Raw genomic sequence first — 23,831 nt, forward strand, 5'->3', positions numbered from 1 at the left:
AAAGAAAGGAACCTGTGTGAGTAAGAGTCCAGCTATATATGTGGAAGATATGCCTGCCGTGGTTGAATGGCTGAATAGTTGAATGCCCCCACAAAGGCATGAGCTGAGGATGTGAATGTGAGTATCTGCAGATGCTTGATGGTTGAGTGATGTGGAAGTGGTAGTTTGCACAGTGTGCACAGACAGAGGTTGAGAGGCTGGTATGGAGGAGATGTGGAAGCTTGTACTGACCTTCACCATCCGACATAGGTCGTTGAACTTTTTACAGCACTGGGTGAGGCTTCTCTGCACCACAGTACTGGCCGACACCTCTCGGGCCACCTCTTGCGACATGGCCTGAAAAATCTGCAGTGATGGCCTCCTTCCCGATGCAGGGAACCACATTTCCTTCCTTGTCTCCAGTGCCCCCACCAATGCCTCCAGAGCCACATCGTTAAATCTTGTGCCCTCTCCCTTGAAGGGGGATTAGCAGCAGCCATTTCACAATCTTCCTCAGGTCCAGAGATCAGTGACTGAAGTTCAGCGATGCTGAAAATGAGCAGCAGCTGGTTCAAATGACCTCCCCTTTAAGAGTCAGATGGAGCTGGAGTTAAGGACTGAAGACTGATTGCTGAATCGAACTCAGCTGAAATTGGGTAAGTGACTGTGAAACTCTTTTTGGAGTTCACCTGCAAAACATAAAACATTAAACGGTGCCACCCGACCTGGGTGACACTCCAGACATTTACAAGGCCCTTTTTTTTTCCCCCCTTTTTTTTTGTGTTTTTCTTTTTTTGGTTTTTTTTTTTGGGCACTAAAATCACAATTTTCCCCAGTGCCCCCTATAAAAGGGAAGGGGGACACTAAAGGCACTGGCAATTAAAACAAATTAAACTTAAAAACGTAAAATCAAATTAAAATTTGGTTGCCGGGCGTGATGATGCACTCCAGTCCCTCCGGTGCCCACCTCTCGCGGAAGGCCGCGAGCGTACCGGTGGACACCGCGTGCTCCATCTCCAAGGACACCCTGGACCGGATGTAAGAGCGGAAGAGAGGCAGGCAGTCAGGTTGAACGACCCCCTCGACCGCCCGCTGCCTGGACCGGCTGATGGCACCCTTGGCCATGCCCAGGAGCAGTCCTACGAGGAGGCCTTCGGACCTACCCGCTCCCCTCCGCACAGGGTGCCCAAAGATCAGGAGAGTGGGACTGAAGTGCAGCCAGAATTTCAGGAGCAGCCCCTTCAAATAATGGAACAGGGGCTGCAACCTCGTGCACTCAATAAAAACATGGAACACGGACTCCTCCAGACCGCAGAAATTGCAGGCGGCCTGGGAGTCCGTGAACCGGCTTAGAAATTTGTTGCACGGCACTGCTCCGTGCACCACCCTCCAGGCCAAGTCCCCGATGAATAGTGGGAGGACCCCTGCGTAGAGTGCCCTCCATCGGGGACCCCCGCTTCCTCCGGACGGCAAGATGGTACGCCATGGCGTGTCCGGACGGCCGGCGAGGATGGCAAAGTTGAGGGTGTGCAGGAGCAGCCCGTACAGGAAACCCCTCCGCGCGGAACTGAAAGGCACGGAGGGGATTTCCCCGAGGCGGCTCAAGTTGTGAGGCGCCGGCCCCCGAGGGAGGTTCCGGGGTTTGGCGCCGATGAGGAATTCCATCCGGACGGTATCAGTTCGGACGGGATCTCCCCACGTGCTTGAGCCTCCTCGATGCACCTAACGGAGTCAGGGCCCAGAGCTGTTTTTAGCGACTCGATGGCATCGGCTGCGTGGCGGACGTTGGCAGAGTTTAGGCGCCGCGCCAGCGTGTCTGGCGCCATCCAGCCCGCTCCTCCGCCATCGAGCAGGTCCCTGACCCTGGTCACCTCACCAGCCACAGCCCTCTCTTCCGACCGCCACATGAAACCTCGGCCGTGGAGGTACGGATTCCCGAGCAGCGGCTCCTGCAGGATGGCCGCCACTCCAGCCGGCGGAGAGCTGCGCTTGGTGGAGACTTTGTTCCAGACCCTGATGAGTTCCCTGTAAAAGACAGGCAGCTCCCGGAGGGCGGTCCTGGCACCCCCCAAGTTCACAAACAGGAGCTGCGTGTCATAATTGAGGTCGCGCTGCTGGCGGAAGAAATACCTCGCCAGAGCACACCACCTAGGAGGGGGCTCGACGTAAAGGTATCTCTGCAGGGTCTGAAGACGGAAAGTCGCGAGCTGGGCGCTGACGCACACCAACGACTGACCGCCCTCCTCAAGCGGGAGACTCAAGACCGCGGCAGAGAAGTGGCTGTGAATAGCGCCCCTGCAGCGCCCAGCTGAGGCTATTAGCGCCTCATTTACCGCCCCCTTCACTCCTGGGGCAAAAATGCTGAATTTCACGCAATTTGGCAAGGCACTTCGTCGGGTGCTAAATTTTCTAAAAGTAAAAACTTACCGCCCAAAGGGGCGCTACCCAATTTCACCCCCAGTTTCTCTTTATTTACTCTATCTAAACCCTTCATGATTTTCAACACCTCTATCAAATGTCCTCTTAGCCCCTCTGCTCCAAGGAGAACAACCCCAGCTTTTCGAGTCCATTCACCGAACTGCAACACCTCATCCCTGGAACCACTCTAGTAAATCTCTTCTGTATCCTCTCCAGAGCCTTCACGTCCTTCCTAAAGTGTGGTGCCCAGAATTGGACACAATACTCCAGCTGGGGCCGAGCTAGTGTTTTATATAGGTTTAGCATAACTTCCTGGCTTTTATACTATATGCCTCTATTTATAAAGTCCAGGATCCCATGTGCTTTATTAACTGCTTTGTTACCCTGTCATGCCACTGTCAAAGATTTTTGCACAAGCATCCCCAGGTCTCTCTGTACTTGTACTCCCTTTAAAATTATGCTATTTAATATGTATGGTCCCTCCTCAGTCTTGCTACCAAAACGTATCACCTTAAACTTCTCTGCATTGAATTGCATCTGCTATGTGTCTGTCCAATCCACCAGCCTGTCTATGTCTTCTTGAAATCTATTACTATTTTCCTCACCGTTGACAACACTATGGGCCCGAATTCGATGAAGGCCTCCGCCGGCCCAAGTGCCGCCCAAAGAACCGCCGATGGCCGCCGAGGTTCCTGACGGTACTTTCAGTGGGATTTTCATCGGAGAGATCCCTCGAAGGTCAGCGGGTGGCAAATGAGTGACTTACGCCGCCAATCTGGGCGGCAGCCGGCGGGAGCTCTCATTCTCGATGGCAAAGGTGCTGCCGCCCAAGTGCCACCGAGGATGGAGTCGGGCCCACGGAGGGTCGAAGAGCTGAAAAGCAAACTCATGAAAAATATTTTTTTAAAACCTATCAAAAGAGCTTCAGGGGACCCCATCCAGGTAAGTACCTGTAAAGAAAAAACATTACAAAAAGTGTACTAACCTTTTTTTCCCCATCTTCCTACCTACCATCGGGGACAGACCAACCTCCAACCAACAGTCCACCCCCGTTCTGCTGCCGACGGCCGCCCGCATCAATATCACAGCTCGGCGGGCGGGAGGTCAGTAGCGTGACTCGGACATCCGCTAACGTTGGCGGGCGCTTTCCGGCGGCTCGCTCCTCCCGCCCGCTCCAGACCACGTCGAAAGTGGCACTGAGTGGTTCGATGAGAGGAATGTCGACGGCAGTAGGCAGCAGTCAGCAGCAGGCAGTAAGTTCTTCAATTTCGTGCAATTACAATTCTGTATCAGCTGCACGAAGGAAGTGGGAGATGCACAAGGCCAGAATTGGAAGAATGCAGAGTTCTGTGAGAGTTGTGCGGCTGGAGGAGTTTACAGGGCTAGAGAGAAGTGAGGTCATGGAGGGATTTGAACACAAGGATAAGAATTTTAAAATGGAGCCAATGTAAATCAATGAGCATAGGGGTGATGGGTGAATGGGACTTGGTGTGAGTTAAAATACGGGCAGCAGAATTCTGGATAAACTTAAGTTTATGGAGGGTGGAAGACTAGGAAAGTATTGGAATAGTCGAATCTGGAGGTAACAAAAGCATGGATGAGGGTTTCAGCAGCAGATAGGCTGAGGCAGAGGTGGAGATGGGTGATATTACAGCGGTGGAAGTAGGCAGTCTTGGTGATGGAGAGGATATGGGTCCAGAAGCTCAGCTCAGGGTCAAATAGGACACCTAGGTTGCAAACAATCTGGTTCGGCCTGGGAGGTGGATAGAGTCATTTGGCTAGATTTTCGGCTTTTTGCTTTTTCGCCTGTTTCCAGGCGCAATTCGTGGCAGATTCAAAAATTTAGCGCCGGGTTAACATTAGTGCCAGAGTGAGCAAATTTTGCCAAATGAAAGTTCACAAGGAGCGTTAGCGTTAACTCCGGCATTGCGCACACACTTTGTCATTATTAAGATTGCTTTCTGAGATCTCATAAGATGGCTCCCCACTTCGATGTCCTCCTGATGAACCATGTGCAACTTCCAAGACCATTAAACAGAGGACTCTATTACATTCACACAGTATGGTATAAGTGCTTTTGTGGCAAGCTGTGTGTACCACAAGAATAGATGGACCCTCTTGTAACCATTCCCATTTTCATCTTTGCAGGCAAAGAAGTCTCATAATCATCACGAGCAGGTGCAGACAGGCAGGGGTCTGTCTCAGACCCTGCCCCTCACCGACATCAAGGAGAGAGTGGCAGGCCTCATCGGCATCACAGGTTGGGCAACTGCCACTGGGGGCACTGACCCCCGTTCGGAAACTGAGGGTAAGTCCTGCAAACTCCCTGGGCTGGGTTGGGGCAATGTCATGTAGTGTCTCTGGACTCGGGTTGGGACAATGTCCTGCACACTCCCCAGGCTGGGTTGGGGCAATGTCCTGCAGTGCCTCTGAACTAGATATAATGGCGTGGCGGCAGTCCGTCAAATGAGCTTGTGCTATGCGACCTTCTTCATACCACCCTGCCCCCTCCCCTGCTGCTAACCACTCATCTGTTGCTTTCTACTTCCAGATGACCAGTCACAGACACAGCAACCCTCAAGGGACCCCTCCACATCAGGCCATCGTCTGGAGGAGGAAGAAGAGGATACCGATGAGCTGAATCCAGTGCAGCATCAATCCACCCCTGTTCTACCACCGGCACTCAGCTCCTCTGAGGACGACGTGATGTTCTCGGGGTTTGACGACACTGCGGCTTCTGAGACAAGTGGTGTGCAGGAACGCAGTGCTGGGGTTGAATCCCACAGGCCATTTCTCCGGAGGGTAAATCGGCAAAGTCGGTCTGATGACCGAGTTGAGAAGGTATTTCTTCTCCCAGAGGGTTGTGAATCTGTGGAATTCTCTGCCCAAGGAAGCAATTGAGGCTAGCTCATTGAATGTATTCAAATCACAGATAGATAGATTTTTAACCAATAAGGGAATTAAGGGTTACGGGGAGCGGGCGGGTAAGTGGAGCTGAGTCCACGACCAGATCAGCCATGATCTTTTTGAATGGCGGAGCAGGCTCGAGGGGCTAGATGGCCTACTCCTGTTCCTAATTCTTATGTTCTTATGTTCTTAAGACAGACAGGCAGACGTGGAACTGGACATGGTGGGAATGTCCAGGGAGAGCATCCAAATCAGCCATCAGCTCCTTGATGTCTTGGGTAGGATTCCCGCGTGTATTGACAGTCTGAAAGCGACCATTACTGAGGTAGGGTTGCAGACTTTCAGTGCGAGCCATGATACCAGCGAGGCCGTCAGTGCCCACACGAGGCTGGTGGCCTCCAGCAGTGACAGTGGAGTCCCGGAGAGTGTGGTGTGAACCCTTGCAGAATATGGTGCATCACAGGCACAAGTTCTGCTTCAGCTTGGGCGGGTGATGCAGTCCATAAACCCTCCCACCATACTCTCTGCGTTCCCCATTGTTACACCCAAACCAAAACCACCTGAGACTGGCAATGCCGATGAAGAGGCTAGCCAGTCAGAAGCCAGGCCTTCAACACCACGAGCTGTTCCAGTGCGTCCCCTGATGGCATCTCCATTATCTCTTCCCCCCCCAACACCGCAGCACTCTGGCTATATTATTACATGCCATCTTGGTGCCACTTTGGTTAAGAGCAGCAAGCAAAGAAAGGTGATAAGAGTAAGTGGGACAAAAGCTGGTGGGAAAAACTAGTGGGGCAGGGGTTGATGCATTATGTTGTTAATGCTGGATGCACTGTATGTTTAATGTCACACTGTTATTATGCTCTGGATTATGTTGTTGAATGATCACACTACTGGATGCAGTTAATTATTTTATGTTACTTTTTGAAAGTTTCACAATGAAAGCTCAATAAAAAATATACAATGTTACAATGTTTAATAAATTCTTTTGTTCACCATAACCATTCCTGTGTAGTGTCTTATTTGCAGAATAAGAGGGGGAATAGTCAACATGGTGTGATAGAGTGGTCAGGCAACGGCCAAACGTGCCGTTCACTCTTCAAGCAAAGTGTTCAATTATGAGCTGCCGATGTAAGGCTTTTGCAGCGGCAAAATCTCCACGATGGTTGTGGTGGGGTGGTGGTGGAATGGGCTCCTTGCCAGGCTCCTCTTCCTCGTCTTCTTCCTCCTCCTCCCCCCTCTCTCCTGAAGTGGTCCTGCAATCCCCATTGGCAATTCCTGTCCCCTCATGATGGTTGAGTTGTGTAGCATGCAGCACACCACAATTAACTCAGAGACCTGCTAAGGAGAGTATTGTAGGAAGCCTCCACAATAGTCAGGCATTGGAAGCGCTGCTTGAGCACTCCAATTATCTGTTCGACAATGTTGCATGTGGCTGCATGGCTCTCATTATCGCGATATTCGGCTTCTGTCTGAGTGTTTTGGAGGGGGGTCATGAGCCAGGTAGCAAGGCCTAACCTTTGTCCCTGAGCATCCAGCTCTGGCCTTGTGGTTGATGCTGGAACATGTGTGAGACACTGCTGTCACGCAAGGTGAAAGCATCATAGATGTTTCCTGGATATTGGGCATTGACTGCCATGATGCGCTGAGTATGGTCGCAGACGATCTGTATGTTCATGGAGTGGAATCCCTTTCGGTTTCAGAAAACCTCAGCATTCTGTAAAGGTGCCCGCAGGGAGATGTGCATACAGTCAAGGGCACCCTGAACCTTGGGGAGGCCAGCAAATCGTCCAAAACCTACAGCCCTCTCATTTTGGGCCTTCTTGGTCATTGGCAAGTTTATGAAGTCCATCCTGCGTGCATACAGTGCAGTAGTCACCTGGCGAATGCTGCAATGTGTAGCGTGCTGCAAGATGGAGTGTATGTCCCCCGCTGATGCCTGAAAGGAGTTGGAGGCATAGAAGGCAAGTGCCACAGTCACCTTCACCTCGATGGGCAGTGCAGTCCTGTTGCCGCTGGTAGGCTGTAGGTCTGCCTGTATGAGCTAGTATATCTCTGTGACCATCTCTTTTCGGAAGCGCAGCCTTATAATGCACTTTGCCTCAGAGAGCTGAGGTATGAGTGATGTTCCATGTAATCTCGTGGTGGGTAAGGCTTCCTCCCAATACATCTGCGACCTCTTCAATTATGTTGCACATCATCATCAATAAGCCTTCTTCCAGTTTGAAGCCGTATGACTATAGCAGCCAGGATTACTGGCTCCCAACCTAGCATGGCCCCCATCTTTTAAAATGTCCTTCAATGTCATTTATAAAACAAACTAGAAACTCACATAAAACTTCACAATCAAAAGTATGCAGTAACGCAGCGTTCTCCCAGTCCTTTTAATCACTCACAACTGCAACTTTCTCCTCCGTTTTCAAGATGGCGACGTTAGTGCCTGGTGCACCCTGGGTCTGACTGGTTTTTCTTGGTGGGGTCTTGGGCGGACGCTAAATCGGGCGAAATGCTCGAAAGTTCCGCCTGGGGCACTAACGCAGTGATGCATGGCGATTTATGTCATCCCGACAGTCAAAACAATGGCGGGGCGGTAAGTTTCAGTGCTGCCGCAAAACCATTAGCAAAAATTCCGCCCAGGTGCAAAGTCTTGTGGGCCTCATTTCATGCCCCCAAAAAAATCATTTTTACGTCCTGCCGAGGCGCTAAATGGGACGCAAATGAGCCGAAAATCCAGCTACGAAATGGAGTTTGTGGCGGAGGGCGAAGACAATGGCTTTGAACTTCCCAATGTTTCATTGAAGGAAAATAAATTATGATAATACCCAATAGGCAGCCAAATTTAGATATAAGTTCAACAACTAAAAATGCTGGGAATCTGTAAAAAAAAAACAGAGAAATGACTCTCAACGCTCACCATTATTATGGAGTACAGCAATTCTGGTGCCCACACATGCACAATTAAATGTGGAAATCAAGAAGTTGCTACCCTGTTCCACTACAAGCTTACTGCCAAATAACCTCTTTGGTCCTGAAAATCTAATTTTACAAGTGTGGAGTCTCATTCCTTCATCATTTAATTAGTGTAGTTCTAATTCATACTTCCTGGTTTTAACTCTGCGTGTCTCAGTGAGGTTTCTGCAATCTTGGTTAAAGAGCCTGGATGTTGCTTGATGTGCTCACACATGCCACAGATCCCCTGTAGAGGGGGTCACACTGGAAAAGATCTTTAAATACCATAAGTTACCACTCATTTAGCCCACAAAAAATCTGTGGACATCTGTCAGCGCAAAGAACAGCGAGTGCTGTTTCTTCATCGCTGACCAATGTTTTAAGTGTGGACCCTTTTTTTTAGAGCTTGCTGAATTGACAGCTTCAAGATGTGACACTGCTTCAGGGAGCTGCCCCACCTGTGTCTGACTTCACACCATCAACATGCCAAGCTCCTCATTGTTACACACTGAATGTAACAGTTGCCCTTTTGCAGATAAGTACAACTGAAGGACTGACTTAAGCACATCATGGGTTAAAGAGTCAGCAGAGACTCCAGCTGTAATCAGAAAGATTGTTATTGTCTATGCAGTTATATGCTGGTGTGAGTCATTGCCTTCAGGAGGGGGGAGTAAATTGGAAGTGAAAATAATAATTTGTAAAAGACCAGTTGCCCAAGTGTGAAATGTGAGTTAAGACAGTGATTTGTTCTGTTTAGGGAATAATATCCAAGTCCAATCCTGTCCTTACCTGACATGCACACATGCAGGGAACTACCCCACCTAGACTGTGTGGCTCATTAACTTTTTGTTTCAAATAGTTGAGTTATCAGAGGGGGAGAAGAGTGTTTTCTGGTTGGTGTCACTAGATAAGAATCAGGATTGGGACCCTGTCTGATTTCCCCCTTTCTCTTGTCAATTTAGGGCCACTGAGCCCATTAGTACCCTGCTACCATCCCAGCTGAGTAGGATTGCCAACCCTCCAGAATTGTCCTGGAGAACACTGGTGTTTATTAGCCATAAAAATATTTAGCAATAAGAAAAAGGCTGTCTGACTGACAGTCAAGATTCATCCAATGGTATAACAAAGAGTCTGTTCACTTTCCAATTGGCATACGAAGGTGGAGCACAGCAAGGATGGATATGTTGGGCGACCAATGATGGGATGGGTGGCTGGAGGTAGGAAGTCATGTGATGAAACCTCCAGGAAAACAACCAACTAGAGTTGGCAACCCTACAGCCGAGATGAACTAACTCGGCATAGACCAAGAATCTAGTCTTGAACCTTCTGGTTATTAAAGCTTGGTGTACACTGGAACCACTTTACCCACTCAGATATCAATGTCCCAGAGGTGAACTATATTGAACACTGGTTCAAAGATAAGGACCAACATCACCTTCTCAGGAAATTAGAAAGGGCAATAGAATATTTTTTTAAATGCTTCAATCATCCCAGGCTGACCAATACACACAAATAAGCACATAACTACAAATGTGTTTCCTGTAGATCAGTTTTGTAATCATATCCTAGTATACTTGTCTGAGCTAGTTAGTGAGGTATTTTGAAAAAATGATTACATTTTATTTTATTATTGTTGTGTCCATAATGATAGACTTCGAACATAGTTGGCCAACTGGAACATAGGCAGGATGAACATTCATTTTTGTATCAGTATCTGTACTGACAGTAACCAAGAAAAGGGAAGAATGGGACCTATTGTGCATTTATTGTTAATGGCTATAATGCTCATTTTATTGAACTTCAACCTAATATAGAAGCAGTACTGGATGTATTTATAAATATATACCAATCAGATTCCCATTGTTTTAAAATGTCTTGTTTTGTACAATTGTATTCTTTATACTGACCTATTGCATAGATTCTACTGTACTCCGAAGGGACATTCTGAATTTGTTTCACTAGGAGATATAACTAAGATAGGATAAATACTTTATGAATACTGATGAATGATTATCCATCCTATTCTGCCTTTTTAATATAATCCGGAAGATCTATTTACTGCAATACCTTAACCGCGCATGTGTGTGGGTGTGCGTGTATGTTGACAACCATAACTTATCCTTATATACTGACTATTATACCTGTAACAACATAACAGTCATAAAGAGCTTTATAATATGCTAAACGACAAGAAATTGGTCCATTACATCGTCTACCCATGTATGTTCATGCCTTTCTCTAAATCCATCAACATTTCCAAACAGTGATAACCTCAACATTAATCCTTGGGATTCCTGAATAACGTACCCACATTTTAAACAGCTTCCATCTTCTGAGCTTTTCAATCTGTGCCCCTGCTCACAGAGTTTGTGGGTATATCAAGCAATAGAGTCATTTGATTTATACCGCGAAGAATTGTGAAAATTGTGGAAGGTCGTCCCTGAATCTTCTTCTCTCCAGTGTAAATACTGTAAGGGGGTGGTCCCGGGGGTCAGGTTCATCTCTGGCCTACTTGAGTGGTTCGAATTGCTCCCACTCCCTTGGGTTCTAGACTCTGGATTTATTTGAGGGATGTGGCGAAGTGCAAAGGACGCTGGTTTGGTGCAAAAGAACTTTGACTTTATTACAAACAAGAAAATACAATGACAAACTTATAATCATTCTAATAAAGAACCATACATTACACATTCAAAGGGGGTTACAGTAAAATTACACCTCCCACCTCCAAATAACTAATTCTAGCTAGGTTGGATTCCAGGGCAGGCTTACCAATCCTTTCTGGTCAGTTAGCGGTAGTTTGCGATTTCGGGGTTCGTTCAATTCTGTAGGTTCTGCTTGCCATATCCCGAACGTCAGAGAAGACTTCTTACTGTGCAATCTTCAGTTGGGTTGAGTCCGCTGATGCGGTAAGGCACGTTTTAGATCTATGGGGTAAGTACCCAGTTTTCTTCGTTAGAAATAGGTTCAAAGTCTCTTTAAGTAATGTTTTTACCTGTTGGTAGTCAGGCCTTAGATTGTAGAATGGAAACTTTAGATTCTTCGGTTTCTTCCTGTTGGAGTTTTGTTTCGAGTTTGGTCGATCGCGGTGGTTTTTCGTTGGGACCACGTTGGCTGTGGTCGGTTGCTGCCGCAATGGTGGTTTCTCTCCCTTCTTGATGACATAAGCGTAGTATGGTACTTGGCGTAGTATGGCAAAGTGTGTCATACCCTCTGCTAAAACAGGGGGCCAGTTATACGGTTTGAGTTGTTCTAATCTTCGCGCCAAATCAGTTCAGGATTCTTTGTTTAGATTTGGCGAGCTTAACTTTTCTTTGTAATATTTTGGCGGGCTCGTTAAAAGTTAATATGTCTTGGGTGGGTTACATTTCCAAATCTATTTCCTAATGGAAATATAAGCTTGCTAATCGCAATGTTCTCTTCTGCTTAGTTTTTTGCATACAGGCTGTAGTGGGCCCTTTGTTCTTATTTATGTTGAAGATGGCTTTTCTCAGTTTGGTTTGATGGCTGGCCATCTCTGAGTTATTGTTGTCATGTAAATGTCTCTTGTGGAGAAGGGTTTTCGAATGTCCATTCCTCCAGACAAGTTAGCTTAGTTTCAACACCTAGACAGTTCCAATAATCAAGTGGGCTTCCTTAGTTCTTTAGGTCCGCCCACAGGCTTGAATTTGTCTTTTAAAATTGAAAATTCGATTAAAGTTCGTAGTTTCTTCCACAAGCACTTTAGGATTTCAAACTTTCCGGTAGATAGTCCCAAATTAAATTTCCTTTTGAATGAGCCCAAACACTGGGGGGTTCTCGTGAATTTTGCATCCTTCAGCCCCCCTGTTGACACTCCACACTCTTGAGTGTCAATCAAGGTAAGCAAAATTCCTGCTCCAAGAGTAAACCTTGCCTGCATTTACACTAGCTAAACATTAATGTGCATCCTCCGTTGAAATGCAATGCAATTTACAGGTGAATACAATCACTACAATTCGGTTACAGCATAGAGAGGGTACGATGTCCCTCCTTTACTCGGGTTTCACAGTAAAATAATGGTATACAGTCAAACACATTTTAAGTTCAGTAAAATAAAGATACATAGTCAAACACATTTTAAGTAACACTCTTACAACACTCAACATTTGCGGTTTACAGCAGGTAAAATTAAACACAAATTAAACATGGTAGTATGGTGTCACCCCTCCCTGCGCGATTCACAAGTTCGGCCAAGGAGCATACAGCACCCTTTGGTGCCTGACCTTAAAGCCTCTGCATTTCACTCGGCACGTGAGACACCATAAGTAAAGAATAATCACGAGTTGACAGATAACTAAAATGTGGGAAGCGATTCGGATCCAGACTGGGACTTCTATATTTCTGAAAAGATCCCACCAAGGCGGAATGGTGATCTCGAGAATCTTTTTCCCTATCTCAATTGTTTTCTGTTCTAGAGTGTAGAAGTACTTTTGTGAGATAATTAGCAGAGTGGTGAGATGTTCGGGTAAAGGGGGAATTGCATAGCCAAAATGTACAACATAATCCTGCAGGCTTGTAATGTTTTCCTTCACAGTGAGGTAGACAGTGGAGGGTTCAGGAATGGGGACAATCCGTTCCTGGGCCACTTGAACTGATGACTCAGGTTTGAAGCAAAAACTGCTGTCACTTACCGGACACCAGAAGTGTCCATGTTGGTAGTGGGGCACACTGGTGGTGACACAATATGTCCCAGCCCCTATTGTGCTACCTGTGGAGGGACATGGTCTTGTGCCATTACTTCCATGGTGCAGTTAACAGGCTGTGCACCAGCAGCTTTAAACCCACACTGTGACTTTGAATGGGCACTCAAGTACTGGGGACACAATATTGCGTGTGCACCCTGGCTCCGGCACCCGGAGAGGTCAGTACCTGTTACAGCGTGTTCCCACTTTATGACATAGGATGGGACCGCTGTGAAACGAATGTGTGCACCTCCCTGAATAACTCCAATATTCTCCACCCGGTATACCGGTGCGGGTCGGGCTGTCCCACCCATGACTGGCACTCTTAGTACGATTCCCATAATGGTATGGTTAGATTTTCCACCGTCTACTGGGACAGGATAGGCTTTAGAGGCTAGGTGGTGCTGGCATGGGCTTAGTGAATTGCTGTACGGGTGAAGGGTTGCGAGGTGCTTGTTCCTGATCCAAGAGGGGACTACACCTTGTTTTAAATCCTCTTGGTTGTTGCGGCCCTCGCCCAACAACCATGCCCCATACAGTACGCACCCCTCGTTCTGTGCAGCCTGGTCCAAAGCGTTTCTATCCTCCCATATGAGTGCATTCACTGTCTGTGCATGTTTTTCCAGCTCAGCCACTATTTCTTTTAAATGGACAGTCATAGCCTGGTCCTCGTGTAGTTCTGAATCTGCTACTGTGTTCTCTTGTTTCAGGATTTTTCTCAATTGGTTCTTCAAACCGTTTATCTGTGTTTGTAGTGCTATGTTATCTAAGCTATTTATTACAGAGGATCCTGTATTGTAGGCAGTGAAAACGTTGTTTATGATTCCCCTTCTAGTTCTCCCTAAGCCCATGGTGTCCCTAGTGATTAGGGTGCATAGGTCTGCTTTGTCTACATTTCCAAAGTCTAACTCATAAAATTTCTTGAACATGTCTCTAAGTAGGGCCTGGTATAGCAGCTCTGTTTCCTTCGGGCACCATGCAGGTAGGTGTACCTCGGTAAGGTTTAAAATTACTGAAGCTACTGCATAATGTACCCCCTGATATAACACCTTTTCGGTCAGTACCAATACTAATCCGTTCCCAGGTCCCTTGTTGGTGGTAGGACACCTTTCTATTGCTGTGCGTATTGGCGGGGTTGTGGGCAGGGATTTCTTAATGTGTGCTCTTAGTTCGGGAGTGGGAGTGTGGGACCGCGCACCCCTGTAGACTAGAATCCCATCCCATTCCTTCCCCTTCATCTTGCCATTGCCTGGCGAAGGCGATCGTTATGCCTGCGGGACAAATACTCTCTGAACCCCACATGCAAATGTAAATTCCTTGTTCGGATTCCCACCATTTTTCCCAACACCCTTTTACTCCTCCCCGTGTCCCCGTGATGGTGCGGTACGTATCATTACCGAGTCTTTCCCAGTCCGATTCCTTGTCCCATGCGTCCTTGCTGAGTTTTCTGAGCCACCATCATCTTCCCAGGGGAATGTTTCCTTTGCAAGTCAAAAGTACACGCTTTCCCTCTGTAACTCGGGCAGCGATGATCCGTATCCGGGGGCATGGAACTGAGGCCTCCCAGTAGGTAAAACCTTCCTGGCTGGAGTAGCGGGTAGAATTGGATCCCAGCCACCCTGGTATCTTCCCTCATGGGCGTAAACATTGAGTTCTTCCATGCCTGGGGTGCCACCCCCGGCGGTTATGATTGGTGCTGTTCCTCCTGGGCACCCATAAATGAGGGATTCTTCCACATCTCCTCAGTCGCTGCTGCTCATCCTTATCAGGGCGAGCAGGAACAAGATCCTTTCCAAACTGTTCTCTTTCCTGTAGGTGCACATAAAACAGATTGTGTAGCCTTGAGAAAGCTCTCTGGCTTGACAAAGGTGACCGAGTTCCAATTTGGGCTCATAGTCTTTAATTGACTGGCTGTCTTATTCAGTTCCTTGTGGACTGGTGTCTGCTTCTAACTATTATCTCACAGCCGTTTTACTCTTATCTTACTGCTGCTTCCCTTAATAGTTATACCAGTAGATTCTTCTTACTCCCGGGTATTACCTGGCTTGTGCCTCTTTTAACAGGTGCAGAGGTAGATTCTTTTCTTTACCCCAATTACTAATACATATATACTTATCATTACACAGATAATCTTACATTACTCTAAATTACTTACTAAACATATTAAATTCATATTGCTATATATATACATCTGCCACCTGTCTTCGGATGGCCAGGTTAATTCCTGCCTTCTCTCTTTCTCCTTCTTGCGCTGGGTGTCCAGCGAGGTCGGTAATAGGTCGGCCTGCACTGCCGGACCCGGAGTGCCCTGACCGGAGGTGGGTTTGAGTCCCTCACTATCGGGGGAACGTCCCCTCTTGTGCTGCAGCACACCGCTCCTTTGTGGGTGGCTGCCTGGTTCCTTTCTTCCCCTGGGGGTTCTGCCTGGTCGAGGGCTACGGGCTGGGGACTCTCACTTGGTGGCTGGTCCACTGCTATCTCTTCTGGGGATCCCTTGTTGCCCGAGGTCTCTGACCTTAGGTGACCTTTTGCGGTTGGTCCCTTTCCCGGGGCTGAACCATTCAAATTGGACCGCTGGTGACCACGGTGTCTTTGGCCGTGGTGTGCGAGGAGTCCTTCTTAAGGCTCTGGTCGCTGGGGGTGCGTCCGAGTTCCAAATGATTGTGGGAACAGCTCCTCCAGTAACACAGCCCACCGTCCCTCTAGGTACAGTCTGTGGGTCTGCCACGTCCCCTGTGGGATTTCCTGTCTTTAGTACGGTTTACAGTTTTTGGCTGTCCCTTACGCTTAGCTGCAGCCCCTGGGTTGAAAAGTTTGCACTGATTTATGTGGAACCACTTTGTACGGCGGGGCAATTTTATGGCATAGACCATGGGGCTTGCCTTGTCGACAATGTGGTACGGTCCATGTACAGTGCCTCAAAGACCCCTACTCTAGCATGGTACCTTACCATAACCTGGTCCCCTATCTCCCATTCGTGATGTTTGCGGGGTTCTAGCAGCAGTCGGTTGTTCCGATGCTGTTTTCTCATGTTGCTAGCAGCCTGCCAGTGAATCTGTTTAAGGTGTGTAAAGCCCTTACTCAATAGTATAAAACCACACGAGGCACATCCTGGGGACAAGGTCACACACAGACCTTAACTCTTTATTTACAGCACTAAGACAACCCAACCCTGCGTGGGACCTCCCTTTATATACCTGGGTGTCCAGGTATGGGGCAGTCTCCCACCAGTGCACCTCTTGTGGTCAAGATGTGCATCAAGGTCAAGTGTGTACAGTAATACAGTGGTGTTACATACATGACATCACCTCCCCCCCAAAGTCTTATTGGGATCATAGGTTTAGTCCTTCAGGTGGTCTACGCTCCCTCGTGGAGCGCCGCAGTTGGGGTTCTGCTTGTTGGACACTAACATGAGTGTCTGTCACTTGTGGTGATTCTGGCCTATCCGGGCTGACCACAGGGACTGTGCATTCTTTTGATTGCTCTTGTTGCTCGTTCACTGGCGGTGTTGTGAGTTCCATCTCATGGTCTTCTTCAGATTCCCCCGTGTCGGTGCTGAACCTTTTTTTTACTTGGTCCAGATGCTTGCGGAATACCTGACCATTGTTGAGTTTTACCGCAATGACCTATTCCCCTCTTTGTCAATTACAGTACCCTCAAGCCATTTGGGCCCCATGGCATGATTGAGGATGAATACAGGATCATTTATTTCTATACACCTCCCCCTTGAATTGCGGTCATGGTACTCATTTTGGGACTGCCGCTTTCCCTCAACAATGCCGGTCAGAACTGGGTGAATGAGGGACAACTGAGTTTTTGAGTGTCCGTTTCATTAGCAGCTCTGCGGGCGGGACCCCCGTGAGTGAGTGCCGTCAGGATCTAAAGGCCAGCAGGAGGTGCGATTGGCGGCATTGTAGGGAGGGTCCTTGGATTCTGAGCATATCTTGCTTAATGATTTGGACCGCATGTTCCACCTGGCCATTGGAGGCCGGCTTGAACGGCGCTGTCCTGACGTGGTTGATGCCATTACCCGACATGAACTCCCGGAATTCGTAGCTTGTGAAACATGGACCATTATCACTAACAAGGATGTCCGGCAAGCCATGGGTTGTGAAGATCGCACATGGCTTTCCACGGTGGTGGGTGTTGTGCATGAATTCAAAGTGATGCACTCGATCCATTTCGAGTACGCGCCCACCACGATGAGAAACATCTTTCCCATGAACGGGCCCGCGTAGTCTACATGAATGCGTGACCATGGTCTGGTAGGCCAGGGCCATGGGCTGAGCAGGGCCTCCCTGGGGGCATTACCCAACTGGGCACACGTCGTGCACCTGCGAACACAGTGTTCCAGGTCTGAATCAATCCCAGGCCACTAAATGTGTGATCGGGCAATGACCTTCATCAGCATGATGCCTGGGTGCTCGCTGTGGAGTTCCCTGATGAATGCCTCCCTCCCCTTCTGGGGCATAACTACTCGGCTGCCCCATAGTAGGCAGTCGGCCTGGATGGAGAGCTCATCCATCCGTCTGTGGAAGGGTCTGACCTCCTCAGGGCATGCTTCGTGTGCGGGCGCCCAATCCCCAGTCAGAACACATTTCTTAATCAGGGATAGGAGGGGATCTCTGTTTGTCCAGATTTGAATCTGGCGGGCTGTGATGGGGGAGCCTGCACTGTCGAAGGCATCAACAGCCATGACCATCTCAGCACTTTGCTCCACTGTCCCCTCAGTGCTGGCCAGCGGAAGCCTGCTGAGCGCGTCAGCGCAATTTTCGGTGCCGTTGACAGCCTTGCTGTCTGACAACAGGGACGTTAATGGATTGTGGTCTGTCTCTAATTCAAATTTCCTACCAAAGAGGTACTAAAGAATTTTTTTCAAACCATAGACACATGCGAGCGCTTCCTTCTCGACCATCCCATATCCCCATTCTGCTTGAGAGAGTGACCTGGAGGCATAAACCACAGGTTGTAGTTGGCCCTCAGCATTGCCCTGCTGCAACACGCACCCAACCCCATAGGACGATGCATCACATGTCAGAACCAAATTTTTACAGGGGTCGTACAGGGTCAACAATTTGTTAGAACAAAGTAAGTTCCACGTCTGATCGAAAGCCCGTTCCTGACAGTCCCCCCAAAACCAATCGCACCCCTTTCGCAGGAGCACGTGTAGCGGCTCCAGCAACGTGCTCAAGTTCGGCAGAAAGTTCCCAAGATAGTTCAACAGTCCCAGGAATGAACGCAACTCCGATGTGTTGCAGGGCCTGGATGCTCGTCGAATCGCCTCTGTTTTGGATTCAGTGGGCCGAATCCCATCTGCAGCAACCCTCCTGCCCAGAAACTCAATCTCAGGAGCTAAAAACACACATTTAGACTTCTTTAGTCGCAGGCCTATCCGGTCCAGTCAGCGTAGCACCTCCTCCAGGTTGTGGAGGTGTTCCTCGGTGTCTCGACCCGTGATGAGGATGTCGTCCTGAAATACGATTGTTCCAGGTATGGATTTGAGCAGGCTTTCCATGTTTCTTTGAAAAATCACGGCCGCTGACCGAATGCCAAACGGGCATCTGTTATAAACGAACAGTCCCTTGTGCGTGGTGATGGTGGTCAGTAGTTTAGATTCGTCGGCCAGTTCCTGAGTCATATAGGCTGAAGTGAGGTCCAACTTGGTGAACAGTTTGTCGCCTGTTAGTGTAGCGAAAAAGACCTCTGCTCTCGGGAGGGGGTATTGATCTTGTAGGGACACCCGATTGATGGTGGCCTTGTAGTCGCCACAGATCCTGACAGACCCATCCGCTTTCAGGATGGGAACGATGGGGCTCGCTCAGTCGCTGAATTCAACGGGCGAGATAATGCCCTCTCTCAACAGCCGGTCCAACTTGCTCTCAATTTTTTCATGCATCACATACGGCACCGCTCTGGCTTTGTGGTGCCCCGGCCTGGCGTTCGGGGTGATGTCTATCGCTACTTTAGTGCCTTTGAAATTCCCGACGCTAGGTTGAAATAGTGAATCGAATTGTTGTAGGACTTGTGAGCACGAACTTCGTTCCACAGACGACATTGCGTGAACATCCCCCCATTTCCAGTTCATCTCGGCTAGCCAGCTCCTCCCCAACACTGCGGGACCATTGCCCGGGACAATCCAGAGCGGCAGCCGATTCACTAACCCATTGTGTGTGACAGCCAACATTGCACTGCCTAGCACCGGAATGGTCTCTTTAGTGTACGTCCGTAATTGTGTCTCAATGCATTCTAGTTTGGGTCTACTGGCTTTGATGGGCCATAGTTTCTCGAATTGCTGAACGCCCATGAGTGACTGGCTGGCCTCCGTGTTCAGCTCCATGCGTAGTGAGATGCCGTTTAATAAAACCCTCATCATCATTGGTGGCGTTCTGGTGTATGCACTGTGAATATTCGCCACATGGACCCGCTGAACCTCGGCATCCATCGATTTGCCCCAAAAGTCATCCTGCCTCAAAGAACCCTCTTCTGGTTCATCCGCCTCATATATTAGTCTGGTTGCAGGCTTCCTGCACATTCGAGCTAAGTGGGCAGAGAGATTGCAGTTCCTGCAGAAAAACTGTTGGAATCTGCAAGATCTGGCTGAGTGTTTACCCCCACACCTCCAGCATGAGTTAAAGTTTCCATTGTTGGGAATGAAAGGACTATGGCCAGGCATTCCATGCTGAATGTCCCTTTGACTGCTCTTAAGTACCCTATTAGTGGGTGTCAATGCCCCATCCCGGACCGCATTATCCACTGTGATGGCGTAAATGTCCGTTCAGCCTGCCATTGTCTCTGTGGAAGACCTACTCTGGGGTCTATGGTTGCCTGGGGGGTGTCGGACTGTCCCTGCCTGCCTGCAGGGCGCTGAGTCACATTAATAATATTGACTCCCTGATCCATTGGGGCAGAATTGCACGCGTATATCGTTTTCGTCTCTTCCTCCCCCGCCATGAAAGTTTGAGCCATCAACGCCGCCGCTTCCAAGGTCAAATCCTTGGTCTCAATTACTTTACGGAAAATTCCTGCATGACCGATGCCCTCGATAAAGAAGTCCCTTCGCATCTCCCCCCTACAGGCGTCTGTGAACTTACAGAGGCTGGCCAAATGCCGAAGGTCCGCTACAAAGTCCGGTATGCTCAGTCCTTCACGTCTGTGGATGTAGAATCTGTGTCGGGCCATGTGTACGCTGCTCGCCAGTTTGAGGTGCTCCCCGATCAACTTGCTGAGCTCCTCAAAGGTTTTGTCCGCCGGCGTTTTGGGTGCCAGTAAGTCCTTCATGAGTGTGTAAGTCTTTGGTCCGCAGCTGGTAAAGAGGTGAGCCCTTTGCTTGTCAGCCGCCGCATCCCCCAGCCATTCCTTCGTAACAAAACTCTGCTGAAGCCTCTCAACAAAATCATCCCAATCTTCCCCAACACAGTACAGTTCTTCTGTGCTACCGGTGGCCATTCTCGTGGGTCGTGAATTCCCGTTTCTCGTCGCCACTGTAAAGTCCTTACTCAATAGTAGAAAACCACATGAGGCACATCCTGGGGACAAGGTCACACACAGACCGTAACTCTTTATTTACAGCACTAAGACAACTAAGTACCCTATTAGTGGGTGTCAATGCCCCATCCCGGACCGCCGGACAAGGTGTTCAAACAGATTCCTGACAAAACTGGTCCGGTTCGCTTCCCTAAGCTGACCTTCAGTGAGTACCGGGGCTAACACATAGGTGGGGGTTCACATGGCTCTGCCGGTCATGAGCTTGTACGGGGAGTACCCCGTGCTCTTTGACTGGCTGGCCCGGATCCTCATGAGGACCAGTGGTAGGACCTCTACTCACTCCTTGGGTGAGTCCCCAGTCTCTTTGAGCAGCCTTTCTTTGATGGTGCGGTTCAAACGCTCCACAGGCCCGGATGACTGCGGGTTGTGGGCGACATGCCATTTCCCTTTGATGCCGAGCACCTTAAGGGTCTCCTGCATCACCTGCCCGGTGAAGCGACTCCTCGGTCGGACTCCACGTATTGTGGTAGTTCCCATCAAGAGAACACTTCTCTGACCAGGATCCTAGCTGTTCCCAGGGCAGTGGCTGTTCAGCATTGGAAGGCTTCCACCAATACTAGGCAGTACTTGTAGCTTCCCTGGGCAGTGGGTAGGGGCCCGATATAAGCGATTTGGATTGACTACCAGGGTCCCTCTACCCTCCTAATATGTCCCATTGACACCTTTCTTTTCTAGGGGTCGGAGTTGTTGGCCGCACACACCAGACAGCTAGCACAGAACTCGCGGACGTCTTCCCTGAGTCCTGGCCACCACCCTGCCTGTTCCACTTATTGCCAAATGGTCTCAGGTCCGGGGTGTCCTGCTCCTGGACCCTTGTGGGCCAGCTGGAGGAATTCTCTCCGGTGCTGTTGCGGTACTACTCATTGCTCCTCCCTGAACAGCATGCCTTCTTTAATGGCAATTGCTGCGGTGCCGTATGGGCCGTCTATCCTTTCCCCTTTAGTTCGCGTGTTCAGGACAGTTTTGAGGACGGGGTCTTGGGTCTGAACCGTTTTTAGGTCCGGGGGCAAAGCTATCCCTGCCTTCCCTGCTGTCCCCATCCTGCCCCTGACTACTGCGATGGGTCCTAGGTTGTACGGATCCCAGAGCTTGCCCGTGCGGGCACCCTGCTTGGCTAACATGTCAGCCTGCTGGTTTCCTTCACTGCGGTGTTCTGTGGTGGAATGTGCCTTCACGTTATGTATATAGATATTCCCTTCCTCCCCTACGGCTTTTATGATCTTTTCCAGTAGGGGCTGAATTGCCAGGGGTCTCCCGTCTGCGGATGTGTATCCGCGGCGGGACCAGATAGCCAGGTACTCTACACGAATTGCATGTGAACATACTGTCCGAGCAAATCGTGTATGGGGTAGGGAATTCTTCGGGGTGTGTGACTACGTACACCATCGCAGACAGTTCAGTGTGCTCATAGTACTGGGGAGTTTAATCGCCAGGGCAATGCCTGCCTCAGTGTCATAAACTCCACAGCCTGTGAGTCGTTCACCTGCAGATACCGTGCTTGAACTGTCCACATAGATCTCTCGGCCTGTGGGGTGTAACCCAGTCCGAAAGCCTATGTTAATTTCCCATACCCCTTCTACGGAACACCGGTGGACTGTCCCTGGATACATCATGTTGGCTGCGAGTCTCAGCTCGCAGAGACCCTTTACCCTTAGGTCCATTTGAGAGAGGAGCAAGGTCCAGCGAGCAATGCGGGCACTGCTCACTGTCCCGTCCTTGATTCTCCCATCCAGGAGCATTTGGGTGGGCGTTTGGTGGGTAAGGAGTGTGATAGGGGACCCCCCCTGTGGAGATCAGTGATCTTTACACAGCCCAGTGAGTGGCTAGGAGGTGCCGCTCACAGTTGGAGTATCCCCTCTCTACATCCATGATATCCTGGAGGAGTAGACCACTGGTCTCAGCCGGCTGTGCTGCTCTTGGAGCAGTACTGCACTCAGGCTGTCCCCACTGGCTGCTACCTCCAGGAAAAACTCTTTACCCCCATCGACGGCCCCTAGAGCTGGCGCGATCTGCAGGTCTTTCTTGAGTTGGATAAATGCTGCCTCGCAACCTTTGTCCCATTCCCACTCCACTCCCTTGTGTAGGAGTCGGAGCAGAGGGGCTGCTGTGGCTGCATAATCCTCAATGAAATCTCTGCAGTACCCGGTTAGTCCTAGAAAAGATCTTACTCCTGTTACTGTGTTGGGAGTGGATAACCTGCACTGCTTCCCTTCCAGCTTTGTCTATGGCTCTTTCCCCAGCGCGCACAGCCAGTCTGAGGAATTTTACTTCCTCCAGGCCGATCTGTGCCTTCTTGGGGCTTACTTTAAATCCTTCTTCTTTCAGCAGCTCCAGCAGCTCAGCCAGCAGTGGGCCATGCTCCTCCCCTTCATTGGTGAACATGAGCAGGTCATCCACATACTGTATGAGCTGCTGGGGTCTGCTGAAACTCTTTAACCAGTTGGCCATACACTGATGGAAAATACTGGGGCTGTTGTGGAATCCCTGGGGGAGACAGTTCCCAGTATATTGCTGTCCTTTAAAGGTAAAAGCAAACTTGTACTGATCTTCCCTTCTTAAAGGTATGGACCAGAAGCCGTTGGAAATATCCAGCACCGTGAAGGTGGTCGCAGAGGCTGGGATACTTCCAATGAGGTCGGTGACAGCAGCAACGGTGGGTGCACAGGTGGGGATGTTACGGTCGAGTACTCGATAGTCCACCGTGGCTCTCCAGGAGTTGTCCAGTTTCTTAACCGGCCACAATGGAGAGTTCACATGGGTAGCTATCGGTCTCAATACCCACTGTTTAACTAAAGAACCCAAGGATATTTCCATGTCTGCCTCCGCCTCCCTGGGGAAGTTGTACTGTTTCTGTGGTCGGGTCATGAGGTCCCCATCTATACTAAACCTCGACCTCGTTTATTCTCCCACAGTCGTGTTTGTGAGTGGTAAAAGCTGCAAGGTTTTTCCTCACATATTCTTGGTATTCTATCGAAGTGTTACTGACCAGTGATTCAAGATCGCAACCCTCCTTTGGCTTCATAGTGCATACCGTCCCTTTTCCCTGTTTTCCCGGGATAACCATCACTTCACTCTCCTGTCCCGTACAGACTGATCTGCAAATACAGTGGTTTCTTAAATCCATTAGGATCCCGTGGCCTAGGATGAAGTCAGTCCCAGGATCCCTCTCCCTTCCTGCTCCCATTTCATCAGGACACAAGACCACTTGGTGTGGAGTGTACCTCAATGAATCGAGAGCGGAACGAAGAATGAGCCAATCAGTGCCTGTGAAACCCACCCAGCTGTAGGGGACCCTGTTAGACAGAGGTGAGGCGGTGGGGTTAGCTGCATAGA

This window comes from Pristiophorus japonicus, chromosome 5, assembly GCF_044704955.1.
Source record: "Pristiophorus japonicus isolate sPriJap1 chromosome 5, sPriJap1.hap1, whole genome shotgun sequence".
Taxonomy (NCBI): domain Eukaryota; kingdom Metazoa; phylum Chordata; class Chondrichthyes; family Pristiophoridae; genus Pristiophorus; species Pristiophorus japonicus.